We start from the raw sequence: 19,450 nt of genomic DNA on the forward strand, positions 1-19,450 counted from the left end.
AACATGGCAAGCATTGTCGCGCGCTGCTACGCTCACACGCTCATTCGTCGCGCGACTTACCTTCTAAACGCTAACTTATTGGCTTTGCTTTGGTTTGTTTTTCCTTTTCGCCCCAGCTTTGCTACGCTTCGCTTCGCTTAGTTCAATTGTTGGTGCGCTGAGGCGAGTATGTGAACCAACTTCAAAACCTCTTCAACGCTTATGGCCAAAGCGCGACCACACTACAGCGCACAACATAACTCAACTTAACATGCCGCTCCACTCCACTCCACTCCACTCCACTGCACTTCACACCACACCACTTCACACACTCAACGGTGAGCGGCGGCAAGACAGACACATGATGGCAGCAGAGCGTCCACTCTGGGAGCCTTCACAAGCGCTTACTTTGAGTTGAGCTTTTCAGTTTCTTACAGTGTGTCAGCGCGGATGGCGGTGCCGTCGTCGTCTTTATTTGCGTAGTAATTTTTCCGTCTTCGATGGTTGTTTAAATTCAAAGTTACACGAACGCGTAACTTTGCCTGCTTCTTCAAAACAATTCAAGGTGTGTTACAAATATGCCGCACGCTTACATATGTACTTATATATGAATAAACCATATGTAATTATATAGGTACAGTGAACCACAACCGCACCGCGCTCATTAGCGTAGTACAAATTGAAATGCGCCTGCGCGCGCGCTCGCCCGCTAATCGTATAAAACGCTTTACAAGTGAAAATAAATACTAGATACATACCTACAAATGTATATTTGCCGTGCATGAATAGGTGTGTATGTCTGTGAGAACTACTTTGTGAAATAAAATCAAATAGCAAAATTAAAGTTAAAATAACCTGCGCGAAAAAAGCAACAGTCGCCGCAACCGCCACCGCCACTACCGCCATCAGCCACATCAACGTAACAGGTGTAACAGCGCTGTTGGCGCTCTATATTATTATCATTATTATTGTTGTTTGTGCTATTATTGTTCGGCTTTTTGCATTTCTTGTTGTTACTTCATCGACTGGCATTGTTGTGAATGTTTTGCGGGTGCTGATCGGCGCGATTAGGTATGGCGCGGCCGCGTCTTGGTCGCCGCTTAGCCAAATGCTATGCCGCGCCATGTGCCGTGCGGGCCGCGTTGCCGTTTTGTGGTGTGGTGTGGTTTGGTGTGTGCGCGCGCGCGTGTCTGTGTGATGTGTGTGGTGTGTGTGTCGCGAGCAACGGGCTACGAGAACCGTAGCTAAATAACCGTGTTTGTTATGTGCTTTTTAAGCTACGATTACGAAACCGTAATAATGCAGCTGCAACAACAACTGCAATAACTAATATGAATATAAAACGAGAATTAAAAGTCACACAAATCAAGATCGCTAAATAATGGGTATAACTGTGTAAAAGAAGGTTGCTTATAAAAACGCGGCAGCACATTTACAATAGATACATACATACATACGTACGTAAGTGCTGGCCTATAATTAATGAAACGGCACATCTGCATATGTTTAACAATAAAAGGAATGTGATGGCAAAAAAACATAAATCTTTTGGCTAAATGATGGAAACGTTGTGAATACCAAGTAGTTAAAACGGAATGAACAAAATAAATAAATTATAAAAAAAAAATAATAAAACATAAATTATAGAAACAACAGCAATAAATATGTACGAGTAATACTCATATACAAGGTAAACTAGATTTTTACTACCTGACCATCTTTTGTTAAATATTTATTACCGATTTTAACCCTTACAGGACCATAAACCTGTTTAAGAAAATTGCAAATTGCAATGTCAAAGAAAAAGTTAATGCAAATTGTTGGTCCTAAATATATTTATGTATTTTTTAATTTTCCTAAAATATCTAGATGTAAATGAGATAATTTCATATTTTTTCCACAAAAATAAAAAAATCTCCGAAATAACGTTTTGCAATAGTTGGTAAGGTTTTTTAAATTCTTGTGATAAATCAATTTTTTGCAGAAAAAAATAATTTTATTCCGAAATCTGTAAAAAAATTTAAAATAAATATTTTCTCAAAAAAAAAAAATATTATCTACTTTTAAAACTGAACTAAATAAAAGTTTTTATTTTTATTTTAGGGATGAAAATAATTCTCCCAAAAAAATTATTCCTCCCCAAAAACACTCATTACCCAAAAATACTTTTTTTTATTTATCCTTTTGGTTAAATAACTCTTTTGATACATATTTTATTTTAAAAAAATTTATTATTTTTTATTCAAGAAAAAATTAAAAATATTATTATGTACACACACAATCGAGGTAAAATTGCAATTCATATTTTTTTTTTCAAAACAAATTAGAAAATATTGTTTTTCAATTTTTGTAAAATATGGTAAATTGAATAGTTTTGATGAAAATTCAGGGGTTTTCCTTAACCTATTTTTCCTAAAATCACTAAAAATGTTAAAAAAAAATTACATAATAGGTGGTGAAATATTACACAGGCTAACAAAATGGAAAGATTTTGATGCGGAAGATTTTAAAGCTGTTGATCGATTTTTTGGTGGTGATTAAGAACCTGTATGTGCAAAGTTTCCATCAGCTCCAGATTTTGAGAAAAATGAGGTAAAAGTGTTAGAAATAGCTTTAATATTTACCGCACCAAAATCAGTGTTGTCCTGTGTTATTTGCCCAATTTTTGGTACTTTTGTTTTTAAATGTTTTTTTTTTTTTAATTGTAAAATAAATTTATTAAAACGTAAGTACAGAACCGCCAAAATGCAGAACTTTTTGGAAAACGTGGCCATGAAGGGGTTAAGCGCTAAAAGTGTGTGTGAAAAAATCCTTAGATGTTAGTAAGAACATCAAAAATTATGATTTTTACAGACAAAAGCTCCGTACTAGGGTGTCCGATTATTCGTATTTTTTCGAAAATTCGTATTTAATCGAAAAAGGGCAATTTGATTGGAACCGGTTCCTTGTTTCAATATTAAGAAAACCGGATTTTTTCGAAAACCGGTTATCGAGTTATTCGAAAAATGACAACTTAAAAAAACCGGTTCCCATTTCGAAATTAAGAAAAACCCGATCAAACCGTTTTTATTTTACATATTTTCCATACATACTGAGAAAAGGGTCAGCTAAAAATATTCCTTTCATCACAAGATTTGGTAACTATAACTAAATGATATAACTATTGCCAAAACATGCGTTGAGGGAAACATATTTACATGACGTAACCAAGCTCTTTTCTCAGTGTACTCTTGATCAGAAAATGACCAAAATTACAATAGAGTATAACGATTAAAAATAGGTATAGCAAGCTTTGTCGGGGAAAACCTGGAATAAGTAGAACCGGCTTCCTTGATAATGCGAATGCGCCATGCGATGAACCAGACCAACTATACATATATAGTAGACAAGCTTTGAAGAATCAATCACCATCTTCGTCAACTCTCGCCGCTTGAATTTCTTCATCTTCCGGCCCGCGGTACTTTGATACAACTCCATTCTGGATATTAAACTCTGCAGTCCGATCTGAATAAGATGCTGCGACGATACTAACCATCTCAAATGCCCACTCACATCAGTTCAATGTAGGATTTTCGTTCGGTTTTCCTTTTATTTTTTAAGTAATTTTTGCAAGTTGGAAAATTTTCAGTATTTAGATATAAGATTAATACAATTTTTTAGTTTTACTTTCAATAAAACAAATATTTAGAATTTCTTGATTCCGGTTTATTAATAAACTAAATAAGAACCCGGTTAATTCCATTCGGTTTACTCGATATTCGAAAAACCAAGATATCATACCACCTAAAAATATTAAAAAAATTGTTTGAAACCGATTTTGAATAACCGAGTTGATCACCCAAGTACATAAACTTTTTTAATGAAAGAGCTTTTCCAAATGTATGTAATTGTGGCTGACAACCGGCGGCGAAATTCGGCCTAAAGTGGTGATACCACGACTAGAAAAGCTTTCCTCCGCCTTTGCTGAACCGTTAAGATTCCCTGACAAACCATGATCATGCTCGCTGCTCTCACTGCAGCTTGGCTATCGGATCCAAATACGACTATAAATGAGTGTGCCGCAGAGGCCTTAATACCAAGATTTGGCTAATTCAATCATATGATAAAGTCACACTATTAATTTTAAGTTCGGGCTTCTCAGCCGACCAGTTTTAGTTTAGCACTAAATGAAGCAGATGCATTCATAACGTTTGAGTTAGACTAACGAATTTAAATAAATCTAAATATAATTATCATGTCCGCATATCCAACAGCATCTCAACCGAGCTCCTGTGACTTGAATAAGAGTTCTTAACCCATCATTGTTGCTCTAATGTTGAGACTTATCTAAATAAAAGCCTTTCGAGCTACGAAAGCACCTAAAACTTCAATCCAAGTTGTTATGTAAACGGCATTAAATTTCAAAAAAGCAATCTCAACTCCAAATTGGCATTGAAAACGCACATTAAATATTAACAAGTAAGTTTTAGCAAAAAAAAAAAACCGACTTAAATTCTCATATATAAAAAAAATATCCAATGATCGAATCTAAACCAGATTAATATGGGACCACCTCTGAGACACTACCTTTCCGATGCAAAAAGAATTATCGAAATCGGTTGACGTTGGCATAAAAAAAAATATATTCCCACGAACTGATAACCTCCTCCTTTTTTGGAAGTCAGTTAAAAAGGTTGAAATTAACAATAGCATTCCACAAAATAGACAATAAACTCGGTCTTAACAGTAGTTATCATTACAGCAGCTACAAAACCTAACGGGCTTAAAATTATGCTCAAAAGTGCCAATGAAGCACTTTATAATGAAATATTCTAAACAAATTTGTGGCCACTATTATCCGACATGCAGACAGAAAAAGTGTCTGCTTGAAATTTGGTAGCTATAAAAAAGCATAGTGACCACTTCCAAATACAATAAAGGAAGCAAACTGTGAATTAGTCTACTCACACGCCCGCTGGGAGAAGCATTACGAAATCGAGAAAGAGTTGATTATTTGTATGCTAATGAGCGCTGCTTACATAATAATTTTATATCAAATGAAATGCCACTTTGTAAAAATTTATTGTACTACTTTCATATGTGTATTAGAAATAACAGATCGAAATAAAAATAATCGATGCAGGAAGAAATCGTCAAAAAATAAATCGATTTTTCAAGATCGATTCATATATTTTACTTAATTTGTATAAAGGCACAAAACACAGCGATCTGACCAACACTGAAATTACAAACATTTATTGCAATTAATTGTTAAAACTTATCCAAAAGCTATCAGGCAACAATCCATAAATAATTAGAAGAAAAAATGTAAGGTTATACATACCGTCGCCCAATAAAGCTTAAGTTTGTGCTGCTATGTGATTTTTTTTTGCAATACGGACAATTTTTGAATTTCTTTGTTTTTGCTAATTCTAAATCTCACTCCTTAATTACGCTTTTTGAAAAAAACATTTAGGTATGTAGTTTTGTAGGCCATTGAATCTTAGTTTAATAGAGTACAATTTTGATCTCTGGCAATTTTTTCCACCGAATATGTGGCTCATTTCCTCCATAGCGCGAAATTGTTTTTTTATATGGAACTTAAGCGAGAAGAAAAAAATCGCCAAAAATCAACGCTAAGTCCTGACACCTAAAATTCGATGGGCTATAAAACTGCATACTCAATTTTTTTTTTGTTTAAAGAAGGCAATTACGGTATGCACCTTTTTAACGAAAATATCCATAAAGTTTGAAACTCCAATTTTTGAAGTTTTTGTTGTAGTATTATTACCCATAATTTTATGTAGAGTTTCCCTGATGAGTCCTGCAGTCGGAGAAGAAAGAGAAGCAGGTCATTGAATTCTTTGGGCTTTACTTTCTAAAGTTGGAAAGGTAGGAGTTGCCAAGCCTGCATTTTTTTACTAGCCCCAAATTCAATTTTCTTAAAAATTTTATAAATTTTCTTGGGCAAACCGTAGATCAATATGCATCAATTGATGAAAAATCTAATGTGGATTCTCGGATTTTTTGGATCGATTCACGGATCGAATCGGAACTAATAAGTCGACAAAAAGTCGAATCGAAAGGGCTGGATTAATCGATCTTCGATTTAATCGATTTAAAAACGGCATCTCTAATGTGTATGTGGTATTTATTAACGCTGAATTCCACATTATCATCCCACGTTTATGAATTTCATTCCACCTTCTAAGTTGATCTAAGTTCTATGATGACAATAATATGTACATATGTGTGTACCTACACATGGGCGTAGCAAGGAAGGGGCTGGGGGGTGCTCGAGCATCCCTCCCCCCCTTAAATTTCATTCTGGCTACGCCGATGTACCAACATTTGTACTTAGTTTGTTATTTCTAGGTATTATTAGTGGAAATACTTATTAGGGTGATTGACTCGGATTTTCCAAACCTGTTTCCATCGTTTTTTGTTTTAGATATCTACAGGCGTTTTTTTTGAAATATTGTTTTATTTATCGAATATTGTGACACTTTTACTCCACCTCCGAAAAAGCTTTTTTTATGCTACCCGCTATTTAAAAAAAAAAAAAAAATGGATTTTGATGTTGCTAGGACCAGAAATTGAACCATGGGGCTCCCGAGTGGCAGTAGGCCCGCCCAAGCACTCGGCAGCGGCAACAGCACTATCCGAAAAAAGTCAGGCAAAATGCAAAAACGTATTAAAAAAATGTTTCACTGATTTTGTTTTTTTGTTTTACTTTTGATCAAAAAAAAACTTTCAACTTATTTGGCTTTGCTCTTTGCTTTAAGTCATTACCTCATACGTACATAAGCATTTTCACCGGTTTATCCGGCGTTTTCTTAATCTCAAAATCGGTAAACGATTTTTTTCAAATTGCCATTTTTCAAATAACTCGAAAACCGGTTTTGGGAAAAAGACGAATAATCCAACACCCTAATACTTATGTATGTAGTAGATAAGCTGTCGTTTTATTCAGAGTTGATTGACTTTCCGTTGCCTTTTTAGAATTTTTGAAGCTGCTGGCAAATCTTCTCCGCTTTTATGAATGCGCGGATATACGTTTGTACAATGCCAATACTGTTATAAACCGTTTGGTAGGACGGCTTTTCTATATTTTTGTTAGATTAAAAAAAATACTTATCACTTTGAAAGAAACTAATGGTTTGCAATTTTCATCATTGGGTGAAGAAGGCGGAACAGCGGTGCTTTTGGAGTTACATTCGCATTTTACAAGGATTTAACCTCCGATATCCCTGCCATGTCTAATTCTGTCTTGTATGTTGCATCGGTGGTAAGTTTACACCCGTTTCAGCTAGCATATCAGCCCACCCATTCGCGTAATTTCCTTTGTACCGCCTTCTTCTTCTTCTTCTTCTTCTTATTTGGCGCTGTAACCGACTAAGCGATTTTGGCCGAGTTCAACAAAGCACGCCAGTCGTTTCTTTTCTGTGCCAACTGACGCGAATTGGAAATGCCAAGTAAAGCCAAGTCCTTCTCCACCTGGTCTTTCCATCGCAGTGGGGGCCACCCTCTTCCTCTGCTACCACCAGCGGGTTCCGACTTTCAGAGCTGGAGCTTCGGTGTCCATTCGAACGACATGGCCAAGCCAGGGGAGCCGCTGTATTTTAATTCGCTGGACTATCTTCCATCACATCGTTCCATCGTCTGACGTACTCGCCGTTGCTAACGACGTCAAAGTTTGAATTTTTCTGAGAAGTGAGCATGAAACTATGTCGCAGGAAACCCGAAGCAACTTTATCTTCCTTAGTAGTTTGTCGAGTGAAGCAAGGTTTAGCTGGTCGATTCTCAATACAATGCGTCGTCGATTATACTTATGGCTGTCATATGTCGTCCAAATGGATTTACTGTTATCAGGCCTATAAAGAATCGTAGTTCACTGCTATTCTGTGTGGGAGGGAATCGTAACCAGCCAGTCATTTTCGGGAAACACTTTACTTTTTTACAGGTGTCAATATTGCACCAACGGTTCTCGTGAGCCTTGCTCAGAAGATCACTAATGCACCTGACAGTTCCCGCTATGCTTAGCGCTATAATTGGCTCCGTTCACGTTTTAGAGAACGGCAAGTCGCCAATAGTTCATTGTATTGAATACCGCAGTATCCCGTATCATTACCAGTCTCAACTTACGTAAAATGTTCCAATTGAAAGCCTCTTATCAATATACCGAAAGCAGAAAAGTTTCTGAAGTTATGCTCAAGCTGCCAGCCAGCTCCAGATCCAGCTCCAGTTCCATTTTCTGTTTCAGAGTCCTCACTACTTCCTAGTAGGAAAGTCGCATCCTCTTCCAATATAGATGCCAGGCATCGGTTTATCATTTTGCCCAAAAAAAATCTGACAACCTCCTCCTCCTCGCTCCTGACTTTGTAGCAAGTTTAACATAGTAGACGCTGTGGCTTTGACCCTAGTTGTACGCTACCATAATCGGGATTGAGCAGAAGAATGACTATACCCCGTTGCACTTAGTAAAAGTATCTACGAGAAATTTGTAACATTCGTTCCCTTGGCCAGTGTGCTGTGGTTTGTGCTTCAAGAATACGCTTAAAGGTTGTGACCTTTTTTATTCGAAATGCTTAGACAAATACTGAGGGGTTTAAAGTAGCTTTAACAAGCTTCTTAACTCGATCTGAAATATTTAGCTATATTTGTGTTTACGTGTGTATGTTTGTATAAGCATTAGCATAATTTCCAAACTCCAAACACGCTTTGATGGCTTCGTGCCATTTGGCTGAATCTACTTCACAGTGCGTTTAACTTCGTCACTCCGGTCGGAGCAGGTTCAATGAGCACAAACTATGCTTTGTTACTAACTACAAAAGGTCTAACGGTCAGGCGTTCAACCTAATAAGCGGCAACAACTTGCAAAACACTACTAAATATGAGTATGCAAAGTTTCAAGCTTCAAGCGGTCACCCAAAACGTTGAGTAATGCGCTAATGAGCGCTGAAATGAGTCGCCAGTGTGCCATAATGCGTTTCGAAGTGGACAAAAAAGAATGAGTTCGGGTTGAAAAAGGTTAAAACGGAAAACAGCGCTTTGCCACTATTTATATTTATTTTATTTTTTTTGAGTCATAAAAATTTTTTTAGTAAAATAAAGAATGAAGTTTCTAAAGAATAAAGAAGCGAAAAAGCCCCTTGCAATTGCTAAACAGCAACAGTAGCTTTGCAAACAAGAATTATGTTCATATGTACATATATGCATACGATTTTGTGTTGGCAATGAAACAAATTTGTTAGAAAAAATTGGAAAAGGTATAAAAAAGATTAAGGAGTTAAACGACAATAATAAAATAAAGTTGTACTCGTACTTGCGGACATTTGTTGTACGTAGTGCAAGTTCGTGACGAAGTGAATAAAAAACTAGTACTTGTGTATTATTTAAAATGTGCCTATGCATGTACATTAGGGTGGTCCAAAATAGGTAAAGTCGGAATTTTAATGCTCTCACCCCCTTATCCCACCATTGCATTTTCTGGGGGTTTTGGCGGACCTAAAAAATATAGTTACTATGCAAAAATGTTTAAATAAATAATTGGGTATTATTTTTGGGAATCTCCTGAAGAGAAACAGAGTTTTCCGATCGAAAAATATTGGTTTTGAAGAATTCAATACCAGTTCCACGAAAAGTTGTTTTTTCTCCACATAAAATACATGGCGCTTTGAGCGACCTCTAAATATTTTTTTTGATTTTAAAATAAAAAAGGAGGGGTATAATTTTTTCGATATAGAACTATGCTAGGGTGGGAGAGCATTAAAGTTCCGACTTTACTTGTTTTGGACCACCCCAATGTACATACATACATATGTATGTAAAATATTTTATGTGTTTACTACATGAAGTTATGCAAAACGTAAAAATGTGCGCATGTAATCATATGTAGCTACATATGTACATACATATACACAACAACAGAAAATTATACAACGACAGCAATAAATCTTCTAGGTTCCATTTAACTAAGCAAATGGGCGACAATGCTGGCGCGAACACAGTGCACATGCGCAGTTTACATTATGGAAAGCTACAACTAGATATTATACGTGAACCTTACAAGCTTATAAACGTTTTACATATGTACATACATACATTAGGGTGGCCGTTAAAAATATATACATAAAATTTGCAAGAGTTTTGTAATTTAGGGGAGTTGGGGGGAGGGTTCACTTTTTTCAGATCTCGAAAAAATTTTCCTATAACTCAAAAACTTTTTTATATTCTGACTTTATTTTCGTTTCGTTTACGAGTTAGCTCTAGTTTTTTTATTCTATCTTTCTAGGCCAGTATGTTGAACATATTTTCTATAGATGATATTATAAGTATCTACTAGAGTGTGCGCCTATTCGCCTTTTTTCAAAACCAGTTTTCGAGTTATTCGAAAAATTGCAATTTGAAAAAAGCCGATTCTCGATTTTGAAATTATAAAAACCGATTTTTCTGTGCTTAGATGTGCCTAGTGCCACTCGGCCACCCATGTTTCAATTTCTGGTCCCAGCAACAAAAAAAAAAGTTTTTAAATTGCGGTTGCCCTCGGTAGACAATTGCAAATCTCCGGGTGTACTTCTGCCATAAAAAAATTTCTTCGGAGGTGGAGCAAAAGTGTAACTCTCTATTTGAGTCACAATATCAAGAAGCAGAACCCGAAGAAGCTCGGCCAAATACGTAGAAAACTTTTAAGCGCCAAACATTCATTTATTGGACTCAAATAAGATAAAATGTTCATCCCCAAATAAGCTGGGATATAATTTAAAAACTATTTAGGGGTTTCCCTTAAACTGGAAAAAACTTGAAAACTGGAAAAACTCAAAATATTTGATTGAAAGATCATGAATTGAATGAAATGAAAAAAACGGGTTGTTTGAGAAAAAAAATCGGTTCATTCGGTATTCGAAAAATCAAAATTTCAAAACAACTGCCTATAGATATAAAAAAAAACAGTGAAAACCGGGTTGGAAAACCGAGTCTATCACCCTAGTATTTACTTACCTGAAATACATGAAAATCAAAGGTTGCCGTTGGTAGCAATATTTTTACCGGCTTTTACAAAAATTATTTGTGAAAAAAAATGTTTTCGATACACCGTAAATTTGAAACAACACGTATTAAATATCAGTCCGTAAGGTCAGCATTAAAATGGCTTTCAAATGAAAAGTATGCATATACAGCTCGAAAAAGTTTGTAAAAAAAAGTTTGCCTTGAATTTAACAACAACTGATATTGCAATTATTCGTATAGTATTAGCAGCAACTGCACAGAATATCAGCTAAATTTAAGACAATTTTTAAAAGGAATTTTGGCGCGCTAGAATGGATTTATATCCCACTGTGCATGGTATGTTTTTTTTAAATTTGGAATTATGTTTGAAAAAAGCATAAATTGAAGCTATTGATATTTTAAGGGCTACCCTAACAGACATACGTACATATGTATGTAAGTTTTTATGCTTTTGTGTGCTTAATGAATTTAGTGGTCATTAGCGCCGAGCTGTGGTTTTTAAATCGACAAAAAGTTTTTAAATGTTTTCAAATTAGTTTTATAATTAATTCAAAAATTATTAAAATCATTAATTATCTTCTTAATTGGCGGCATTAACATCTAGGGGATTTCGGTCAAGTGCGATAAAGCAAAAACGTTATCTTTATATTAGCCCTTCTTGACTTGCTACTTCTCGGCTCACCTAAAGCCGGCACTGCTCGTTTAACCAAAAAACTTTTTATGAAAAGGCAACAACAAATTCAGTGCGCAGAGATGAGCAGAAGCTTCTGCAGTTATAGCTGCTTAGTTCGTTAGTGGTTTTTCGACTTCGGATTTACCGAGTTGCTGTTTAATTCACCACTTTCTGAGTAGTTGGCGAACCGAATGCGGTTTTTGCTTCGATGCCGATGCCAATGCCCAGTGAATCTCGTCGTAAAAAAAATTCTTTCCACGTATGGGAAGGAAAGCCTTTTTTCTCTTTGTACTTTCTGTGATAACCAACCAGCAGCGCCCTACCTTCTGCAAGAGTATGCAAACGACTTAGTAAAGATTTTCGACTTCTAAGTATTATATTAGACCTCGATATAGTTCAAGATATTGTCTCATCCATGTTTCGTTAAGAAATCTAGCTAGGCTCCTTGGCTAAATGCTGTTTGGCTACGTTCTTCTAGGTGCAATGATCCTAGAAAGCGAAATCGGCGTTAAATAAGGACTTAATAGTGGTAAATATGCTCTCGTGACACAGATATTGTACCCTCTTCTCTTCACAACAAGCCTAGATCCCTCAGAAAATATAATACTGCCTTCGAGGGTAGGGAGTGGATTTGCTTACGCTGTGGCCACATTGAGCGCGGACTTATCTCACGTCTTCTGCAGACTGCATCACACTCGGTGGTGTCTCGGTCTGGCCGAATTGCAGAGACGGTAAAGAGCCTTTCCCTTTGGGAGGTTGATTCAACTTTGGAATTTCTCCTGGTTAAACCTTTAAGTTAAACTCTTTGCCTGGCGCATTCCTCCTGATCTATGCCTTAGTGTGTTCCTCTCTCACGTAACCTCCTCCTTTATAAATAGTATTGGGACTACTCCCAGGAAGGGCTCTGGACCGACTGGAGTAATGGCTGTCGCCTCTCTAGCGAGATAGTCCACCACCGCCTTATTACCCTCTATACCCCCATGGCCGGGTATCCACGCTAACTTGATGTTATTGTGTCTGTCAAGGAAGTTTAGCTTCTCAATGCACACAAGGACTTACGATGACTTGAGACTTCATGGGATGGAAGAGTTTTGAGGGCCGCCTGTCCGGCTGTCGCTCAGAATTATGTTTCTCTCATTGCTGTACCTTGTACTCATGATTACCTCCGCACATAGATAGATGGCGCAGACTTCTGCTTAAAGGATGCTCGGATATTTCCCCATAGGAACACAGATCTTGGGGATGCATTAGTCCCAGATATTTATCCTCGCTGGTGACGTTGACCGCAGCCTCCTCCAGGGTTATGTACCTAATACCCGGCAGGGCTCTTTTCCATCCTTTTGTTAATCTTAAACCTCTTTGAAAAATGTGCTCTCAAATCTTTCCCTGGCAATGATCCGCATAGCCTTCAGAGTAAATACCATTGTAGATCGAAGCTGAAGGAATTCATCCATTCGGTTTCAGCAATTATAGGACGCAGCAGCGTACCCACCCAACTGCAGACCATTTGCTGCACAGTTCTCTTCACTAGCGCTCTGCCCACTACAGAATCCGACGTATTTTTAAACGCTCCTTCTACATCAAAAGCCCTGTTCCAAATTCAACAGCTCTTTGAGTTCGGTGTAGAGATATTGCCTTCAGGATGCTAGATCTAATAAGGTTGTCTATTATCTTCTTCATTGCTTTCAACGCATATGTGGTACGGCCTATAGACTGAAAGGTTCCTTTTACCCACCTTAGGGATAAAGATTAATCGCGCCCTCCTCCACACCTGTGAAACGTAAGTTTCCGCAAGACTGCTTGTCATTATGTCCACTAAGTATAGCATTAGATTCTCTCCTCCCTGCTGTAGCATAACTCGTCGGACACCACCTACCCATGGGGTCTTATAGCGATCAAACGAGTTCAGCGCCCATCTGGCTCGTGTGACACAACCTGTAAGAGTTCTAAATTCGCGCAGGTGTTAGGTGTAGACGAGTTTGAAATCATCTTGCTGATACTTTCGGCATCGGTCTATCTGTTACATTCCATGATTTCTTTGCAGTCTCGGTTCCATTGAGAATACTCGCCACTTCATTGCCCATGATTTCACTCTGTCTCGGTACCGGAATGAGATAAGCCCGGTTCCTGTATATGACGAGTATTGTCCTAAAACTCAGAGAGATGAGTATTGACGTAAACAGTATAACCGTTCTGCTGATAAAACTAGGTATAGAAGTGTGTCGAAAGCCGCGCTAGGAGTTGTTGTCATTGAACTAGGAATGCCCAACTTGACAAGTCGTTAGAGTTGCGAGGTACACTAAGTCAACATATTTTTGTTTTCCTAAATATGAATTTCATAATTTGTATTAAGACCTCAGATTTTCGCGTTTTTCTCTTATTAAAGCCGCCAAAAAACATCAATTTAGGATTAAATAAATGTTGAGCTAAGCTATAAAAAGCCAATCATTTAAAACAAAAAATAATCAAGATTATTTTTTTTTAAATCTAAACACTGTTCCAGACATGCGTGTCAGCCAAACGTTCGTGCACTTATAAATGCGCGTGTGCGCGTGATTGCGCCAACATTTTTTTGTTTTTTTTTTTTTTGCTTTTCAGTTTTTAATCATGACACATGGCTATTTAATTAATGTAATCCAATAAAATAAAGTACAAGTCAAAGGTAAACAAAAAAACACTGCAATTATTTATGAGTACAATTGTGAATTAAAGTAGTGCAAACAACAAAATAATCCAACTGAGAACTACTTAAACGTCAATTTTCAAGGAAATAAATGAAACTTGATCTGCAACAAAAAAAAAAGAAAAAAACATTAGCATTAACAGCAACACAGAAAAAGTGAACTAACAAAATACAGAGCAAGACTGGCCAACATTAAAAATTAAAAACAAATTTACGTACATATATATACTGATATACATGAATGTGTTCAAAAACGGTGGCAGTCTAGCGGCATGCAATACTTGTAGCTACAAGCAAAGTGGAAAAAAAGCTTGTAAAAAAAAATTTAAATGCCCAGCACTTTTGATGCAAAAAATATGAAATCGATTTTCAAGCGTCAAACTTAATGCCAAATATTTGCGAATAACAACAAAAAGTATAGCAGAAATTTGCGCACGGCAGTCACGTGTAAGTAAGTGTTTCTATGTTTTATGTTTTTGCTTACTTTTCACTAAAAATGCAATTAATTAAAACCGATTGCACTCTACGCAACAAACAAGACTTCAAGGCATTTAACCAGACCAAAAAGCTTAATTGTGTTTCTTTGCTCACGAGCTATGCCTTCATGCTTAAGTACATACATGCATACATATATACCTACATATATACATATGTAGCTCTGTATATATGAGTTAATGCGCTACGCGTAAATGATTAGAATTTCAAAACTACATACATACATATGTAAATATACACGACATTAGGGCGGCCCACATTTTTTTTTCAGGAATCCCAAGAACTGAATAATTTCGAAAGTAAGGAAAACCAGTTTTTTTATTTTGAAAGCGGTTAAAATTTACCGTACCGCTGGGGCTTTAAGTTTTCCATTATTTCACATGGAGAAATATATTTTTTTAGGAATTGCTATAAAATCGTTACAAATAAATATTTTTTGAACGAATAATAGTAATAACCTTCTGCAATCTTCCACCAATAGAATCAGGTTACAATTCAACTTTAAAATCTTAAAAACTATTTTTTCAAAACCGATAATCTCGTCTTTCATTCGTAACCACACCACGCACGTTTTGAGAAAGTAGTTAGTGAACTTTTAACGTTCAATTTGCATAATAATTCTATTCTTGGAAATTTTTGAAGGCAAATATTTTTATTTGATCAGAAATATTTATTGTAATAATTTTATAGCAATTCTACGAAAAAATTTATTTTTCCCACATAAAATATGGATATGGAAAACTTCAAAGCACCGGCGCACAGTGTTCTATTTTTGAAAAAAAAAGTTCAAAGTTCATCGCATGCAATTTTTAGGTAAAAGAAAAAAAATCTTAAAACGTTACTTCTGAAGGTCGGTTTTGAGTTAAAGTTATTTTTTTGTTCAATCAGACCTTTTTAACTTTTTTTACCTAAAAACAGCTTGTAATGAATTAAAAAAAAAAAGAGATTTAAATTGGGGTTTTCGGTTTTCGCAACCATGAATTCCTTGACGCAAAAACAGAAAAAATATGTGTGTGAATTTTCCAACTCAAAAACTATAAAATACCGTTACATTTATTTCGCTATCTGTTTTCGTCCTTTTTTCTAAAATAGAACACTGTGCGGTGACACTGTTAAATATTAATCGACTTCAAAATTAAAAAATTCAGGTATCCTTATTTTACTTTTCTATAATTATGGGGGTTGGCAGAATGAAACTCAAAAAAATTTGATTTTTCTGTGTATTTTTGGACCACCCTAATACACAGTCATACATATGTACTTACTTTCCCGTATCTGATCCAATCGTTACCATGCAACGCTGCTAGCTGCGGCTTACTTTGTGTGTTTCTCATTGTACGTACAGTAATTTTAACTGCGTATTTTTGTTTCGTTAGCTTCTACAAAATAAATGATTTTTTTCTTTATTTTGCCTATAAAATTTAAGAGAGTCATTAAGTATTAGCGCTTCAAGCAAAACTATGTTGTAAACTACTAGAAATGTGCAATGGTGTCTCGATAATCTCCACAGTCAATGATAAGGGGCGGTCCGAATTATCTATTTGAACGGAACACCGAGACCTGGTGAAAGATATATAAATAAAACCAACTGTACTTAAGTTTTCATTTCATTTATAATAAATACTTGCTTTAAGAGAATTATTTTCAAAGAAAATATATTGTAGTACAGTTGTGTGATATCTTCGCGTAAAATATTTTGTGACCCTTCATTTAATTAATTTAATTTGACTTAAAATAACTTTTTCTGCTGGCTAATTTAGTTTTTAACGAAACCGATTCTGGAGGGAATTTCTTCTTCTTATTTGGTACTACAACCGTTCGCCGGTTTGGACTCAGACTTACAACTTTTCTGCTCTTCAATTTCCTACCGATCCCAATGGTTGACATTATTGGTAATATTAATGTTGGATTCTAGGTATATAGACAAAGTCATTGACTACGTCGAACTTTCAGTAGTGAGTGATGTGTATCCCAATACGCGAAAACTTTTTGTTTGTTACCAGTAACTACTTTGTCTTATTCTCGTTCACGATTAGACCAAAGTCTTATGTTTCGTTTACTACACTCACGAAAATCTATGCCAAAGGACGGAGGATTTGAAGGCACTTTCTGACAGGGCCAAGTACTTGGGCTTGATTCTTGATAGGAAACTATCGTGGAAGTCTAATAACGAGAAGAGGGCAAAAAAGGCTTCAGTGGCTCGCTAGGGAGGGGGGGGGGGGGGTGCGTTAGGTAAGAGATGGGGCCTTTCTACCAAGGTTATTTCCTGGCCCTATGTAACCATAGTGAAGCCTATAACATTCTATATAGTCCTCCTCTGATTGGATGCACTGGAAAGAGCTAAATTAGTCAGTGGGATGGAGCGTGCGCAAAGAGCTGCCCCCATTGGAATCAATGAGGCGCCGAGGACCACTCCAACTCTGGCTCTCAAAGGCATGCCTAACATAGCACCTGCCGATATTGCAGTTAAAACAGCTGCAGCAAAGGCGACACTCAGACCTGGGAGCACTATTTGCCTGACTTAATCGGGATCTGGACACTGTAGTACTCTCCGGGGCTTCGTTTTAATCCCTGATACCACGAATCTCTCCGTATATAGTCTAAAACCAGCTAACTCTTTCTCCACGCATATCCCATCAAGGGATGAGTGGATGGGAGGCAGAGGTTGGAAGGAGGCACCGGTGAACTTTTACATGGATGGGTTGAAGCCTTCTGGATGGTTCACTGGAAGGGTCTTTTGTAGGGAGCTCTCCATCAACCTTAAATTTAGGCTTCGATACCACTGTAGTGTCTTTCAGGTGAAGGTTGCTGCTATTAAAGAAGCAGTCGATTGGCTGCTGGGCGCGCTGGCGGTAAGGAAGGTTAACATCTACTCAGACAGCCAGGCAGCAATTAGAGCCTTGGGCTTACTTACGGTGCGCTCGAAACTTGTCGAGCAATGCCTTAACTCGCTTTCGATCGCGCCGGATTATTACCGTGTTAGACTTGCTTGAGTGCCAAACCATAGTGATATCGCGGGAAACTGTGCGGCTGATGAACTAGCCGTAGACGTCAACATTAAGGCAGCATAGGCAAGAAAAAGACAGTGAGTGCTTCCTTGACTACTTGTGGGCTTCTCTTCGAAATATGGGCCTGGGGTAAGCTCTGCGAACGCTGGAGGAAAAGCAGAGCTTGCGCTACAGTGAGGTAATTTTTGCCGAGGATGGAACGAAGCGGATCTAGGTATCTCCTTAGGATCGCTAAGCCCGATATCTCTATTCTGGTACGTGTACTGACTGGCGACTGTCGACGATCGGGATTAAATATCTTACCCGACTCCTTTTGTTTCAGCTGCATGGAGGATGAGGAGATGGCGTCATCTCAACACATCCTCTTAGACTGGCCAGCTTTTGCAAGTTTGCGGCTCAGGTACTTGGGTTCGTACTTTCTGTATAGTCCGCTCCTCGACTTCGTTTTCGCGCGCTGCGGCTCTCGCTTTAACTTAACAGTTACCGCTCGCATTGGTATCACAAAGGGCTAACTATCGCGTCTAAGTTGTTTCCTTGACAAGGGACTACCAGCTTAACCTGACCCTCGTTGATCTTAGAACATTTGTGTATGAAAAGATGTACATATTTATGCAACGCAATGCCAGTTTGTTGCTCAGCTTTATACTGAAATCGTTCAAAAATGAGGTTATTACCATTTCGTTTTGACATGCCATAAGCGCAGATAAGAGAGCGAACTTAAGCCATTGGATAATGCGAGACGCATAAACATGAACATGCATGCGTGGCTACTTTTAATTCTCACTGTGCACCCAATATAAATATATTTTATACATACAGTCCTACAAAGCTTTCAAATGCTCGATAGCCGCGGCAACGTCGACAGCAACGGTGGCAGCGGTGGTGGCGACGGCAGCAGCAATGGAGACACATGGCTTCGGTGGCTGTGCACAAATGCGTGTGCTTGGAATTTTAAATGAATTCGTGCTTTCACGCAACCAGCGTCCAGTGTTGGCGCACCAGTGGCCGTGGCCACTGCCAAGCCAAGACGGTAGCGCTCTGAATCGTCGGGAGTACTTAGGTAAAGGTACATAGTGACAAATAGGTAAATTAAAGGCAATAACTACTAGCCCAGCTTTGTCCACAATGCAGACACTACTTGCCATAGCAGCAGCAGCAGCAGCAACAACAGCCGCAGCGGCAATTGCTCAGAGTTGTCATCACTTTAATGACGCTCCAATGCCTTGTTTGCCGCCTGTCTTACGCTGTCTAGCTGTCGGCGCGCGGCAAATTTGTCTTCTGTTGCCAGTTGCCAGTTGCAACCGCCTTTCCCGCTATCGCTATTGCTGCGACTACTGCCCCGCTGCTTGGTACCATGACGGTGGTCGCTAGCGTATTTTTTCCGACTAAATTTAATTTCTATTCAATTTCTTGGCATCACACGCATACAAATACATACACATGTAGATATGTGCACTTGCGTACGCGAGCTAGTAGATAACTCTAGAAATGGACTTTTTCTGCATACTCGAGTAGTAGCAGCAGCAGCGACAAATTGCCTTCAACTCCTGAGCGTCTTCGTATGTACGTATGTATGTAAGGTACTTTACTTTTATGAATTTTTACTTTCGCTTGAAAAACTTT

At 37.6% G+C, this 19,450-nt stretch overlaps 1 protein-coding gene across 1 annotated transcript in view; it reads left to right on the plus strand.

Moving 5' to 3' along the window:
• The first annotated feature begins 425 nt into the window (after positions 1 to 425).
• LOC118746860 overlaps positions 426 to 19,450 on the plus strand; it is a 100,856-nt gene continuing 81,831 nt past the window's right edge. Inside the window, exons 1-2 of the mRNA XM_036480820.1 lie at positions 426 to 544; positions 1,499 to 1,669. The gene's annotated coding sequence lies outside the window, so the exon portion shown is untranslated. The remainder of the gene's footprint in view (positions 545 to 1,498; positions 1,670 to 19,450) is intronic.

Source organism: Rhagoletis pomonella, unplaced genomic scaffold, assembly GCF_013731165.1.
Source record: "Rhagoletis pomonella isolate Grant_MI unplaced genomic scaffold, Rhpom_1.0 Rhpom_scaffold_00011, whole genome shotgun sequence".
NCBI lineage: Eukaryota > Metazoa > Arthropoda > Insecta > Diptera > Tephritidae > Rhagoletis > Rhagoletis pomonella.